This window comes from Macadamia integrifolia, unplaced genomic scaffold (genome assembly GCF_013358625.1).
Source record: "Macadamia integrifolia cultivar HAES 741 unplaced genomic scaffold, SCU_Mint_v3 scaffold23, whole genome shotgun sequence".
Classification (NCBI taxonomy): domain Eukaryota; kingdom Viridiplantae; phylum Streptophyta; class Magnoliopsida; order Proteales; family Proteaceae; genus Macadamia; species Macadamia integrifolia.
The window spans coordinates 123,338-127,049 of NW_024868623.1; the positions used below are offsets into that span (position 1 = coordinate 123,338).

The window sequence follows — 3,712 nt, forward strand, 5'->3', positions numbered from 1 at the left end:
ACTTTGTCTCTTCCAAAACATCCTTATCTTAAGGCAAGACCACTTGTGAAGTAATAAGGAACCAAGGACTAAGGCGTTGGAGTTTTCTTTACTAAACATGTTGCTAAGGCATTGATGACATATGCACATATTTTCCTGCTGTGTGGTTTTCTTTCTCCTTTTTCTTTTTATAATAGACTCTATTCTACTCCACTATTGTTGGCCTGAATGACATGGTGGAGCAAACACCAGACACCCAAGTTACTATGTAGCTTTACTTTTTTGCATATGCCCACATAGACAGTGATAACAAAGTTCTTTCAGAAATTTCCTCCCTAAGAGTTTAGATCAAAACACCATGCTTCTTGAGATATAATGCCCTGTCTAGTTCCAAGGAAATCAACTTTTATGTCACTTTCCATAGTTCACTTAAAATTGTGTATTTGTCAACTCATACCAATCTAAAAAGAAAGTCTCAACTTCAAATCAAGAGTACAAGGAACCTACAGACTTACATATGGTCCAACACTGAAAAACAAGGGTCTCTTATTTTTCGAAAGAGAATCCCATCTTAAGACACAGGCTTGTTTCTTTTTTTCTCAATAGGATTTTTATGCATTCAAGATGGGTACCTTAATCAAAATTATTACTTTCATACATCAAGCAACCGAATGGTATGATCATTAGCCAAAAGGCAAAGTAGGACTTCATCCTTAGCAAGTTCAAAAAAAAAAAAGAAAAAATAAATCAAGAGTATAAAGAACCCACAGACTTACATATGGTCTAGCACCGAAAAACAAGGGTCTCTTATTTTTCAAAAGAGAGACCCATCTTAAGATAGAGGCTTTTTTCTTTCTTTCTCAAAAGGATTTTTATGCATTCAAGATGGATACCTTAATCACTTTCATACATCAAGTAACCGAATGGTATGATCATTAGCCAAAAGCCAAAGTAGGACTTCATCCTTAGCAAGCTCAAAAACAAAAAGAAAAACAAACCCAAACAAAGATGAAAAAACAAAAAGAAACTGGTTTCCCTCCCCCATAATTAAGTCATGCAATGTCCTCAATGCATGGAAAGAATTAAAAGCAAAGACAATGCAAGCGGGTCATACCTGGGTAAAAATTAGTCATCTGTGTAAAGAGGTTCATGGAGATCCATGACCTCTTCAATAGCAGTAGTAGAAAGCTCAAGGAATGGTTTTAAATGCTAACCATTAACCTTCAAAATTACCCCTATTCCTGGATTCAGAATCTCCATAGCCCCATGGGGATATGCATTCTGTACAATAAACGGGCCATCCATCAGGATCTAAGCTTACCAAGGAAAAGGTGTAACTGAGAGTTGTACAATAAGATCTTATCACCAATTGTAAAAGATTTGCATAGAATGTGCTTATCATGGAAGGCTTTGGTCTTTTTTTTGTAAATCCTAGAACTTTTATAGGCCTCATTTCTAAGTTCCTCTAACTCGGATAGTTGGAGCCTACGATGAATACCCGCATCAGATAATCCTCAAGCATATTGATCTCTTCTTCTATATGTGGTTGCATACCTATCCTAAACATGTTAAGTTCAACAGATTGGTTGCCAAAAGATAACTTTAGGAAACTATTCCAACAATTGATTAATGCATTATTGGTAGTCAGGAATGGTCTTCCTAGAATTATTGGGATCTCATCCTTGGTTGAGAAGGGCTTGGTATCTAACACAATAAAATCAACAGGGAAAATAAATTCCTCCACCTTAAGTAAGATATCCTCAACCATCCCTTTAGGAATCTTAATAGACTTAGCTGCCAATTGAAGAGTAGTTCCAGTGGCTTTCAATTCTCCCAATCCTAGTTGCTTATACACATGGTAAGGCAAAAGATTCACACTTGTGCCAAGGTCAAGTAAGGTATGATCAATGCAAGTGTTATGGAACTAATGTTACTTGCCAAGAACGCCTTTTTGGGCACACTCCTGATATGTTTATGAGCATACAAATCTTTCAGGACCTTTGCATAGGCAGGGATTTGGGATATGGCATCCAAAATAGGGATGCTCACTTCTACCTTTTTGAAGACTTCTAAAATCTTGTTCATGGAAGTAGTCTTCTTTTTGTTTACCAAGTGATTAGGAAAGGGGACAAGGGGAACATATGGACTTTTAGAGATTTGCTCTTTTTCAGAAGAATCATTTTTGGTTTCCTCAACCAAATCATCTTTAGTTGCTTTAGGTTCATCAGACGAACCTAGAACAAGAGGCACACTTGTGTCCTCAATAGAGGGAGAGTTAATAGGAGTAATAGAAGTGGAAGATTTAGGAACACTCTCTTGGTACTCTCGGCCACTCCTAAGGGCATAAACAGCAGGCCCTTGTTGGGTTTGACCTTGTACCACATTTAGTGATGCATTAGTGGGTGCTTGTGAACTAATAGGCTAATGCTTAGGGTTAGGCTCTGGTTGACTGGGCAATGTTTCCTTCTCCCTCTCATACAAAATTGAGAGAACTTAGGTGAATTCTCTTAAAAGATTTTGATGGCTTGTCATGAGGAGGGCCATATTCTTTTCCATGTCACTTATTCTGCTTGCCACTCCAGTGTTGGTAAACCCAGGGGGTTACTAATAAGATGATAGGAGAAGGGGCCTAGGGAAACTAGTCTGAGGTCCTAAATTTGGCCTAGGAAAAGTATTTGGGGCAAAAGGTTGTTGAGGCTTTTGGGGTCCAGGTTGACCTTGACTATGGAAATTGGAAGGCCCTGCTTAGTTATCCTGGTTCTAAGATAAATTTGGGTGATTTCTCTACCCTGGATTGTAAGTATTACTATATAGATTATTCTGATATAAGGCATTAACACTTTCATTGGAAATGCCCCCAGAGGTGTTGGGGCATTCTTCTATGACATGTCCAGAGGACTAGCACCAAGCACACATCTTAACCAAATTGACTAATGATGGCTCTCTAGGAATAATAGCCTAAATCCTTTTGATTAGGTTATCCAAGTGGGCTTCCTTGGCTACTATCCCATCAACAAAATATTCTTTCCCTCCTATAGTTCTTTCACTTTCTTGGGTTGAATCCCCCAAGACATATAGACTCTATCATTTGTTTAGTTGGGTAATCAATACTCTCATAAATTATTTGGCATAAATGTCTTAAGTCTAGACCATGGTGAGGGCATTCTTGGAGTAGATCCTTGAATCTCTCCATAAGTTTAGAAAAGAACTCACTAGACTTTTGCCTAAACTGAAGGATATCACTTCTAAGCTTATTGGTCTTGTGAGTTCGGAGAAACTTCTTGAGGAACACAACTGTGAACTGTTCCCATGTGATTATGGAATTTGTAGGTAACCTATATAACCACTTTTTAGCTTGGTCTTTCAATGCAAAAGTGATGAACCTAAGCTTAATAGCATCATCAAAGAGTTGTTGGATCTTAATTAGAACAAATACCTCTTTAAAATCCCTGAGGAATAGATATGCATCCTCAGAGGTCAGCCGTTAGAAATGTGGCAACATAGTGATGTACAGAGATTTGAGCTCAAAATTATTTCCCTGGGCTTGTGGTAGAACTATGTAGGAAGGTTGGGCTACTCTAGTAGAGTAGAACCTATCTTTTAGAGATTTAGGTGGACGGTTTTGCTGTTGGTCTCCCATATTAAAAGGTATTGATGAGAGTATACATATAGGTCACTACTTGTTGGATCTTTTCTTTCTAACTGATTCTCAGTATTACGTACCCACCTAGCA

The 3,712-nt window shown here is 38.0% G+C and overlaps 1 non-coding gene across 1 annotated transcript; it reads left to right on the top strand.

Annotated features, from left to right (window-relative positions):
• The first annotated feature begins 3,125 nt into the window (after positions 1-3,125).
• LOC122066252 lies at positions 3,126-3,232 on the top strand. Its single transcript, XR_006136307.1, has one exon. It is a non-coding gene; the product is annotated as a small nucleolar RNA R71 (small nucleolar RNA).
• The last annotated feature ends 480 nt before the right edge of the window (positions 3,233-3,712 follow it).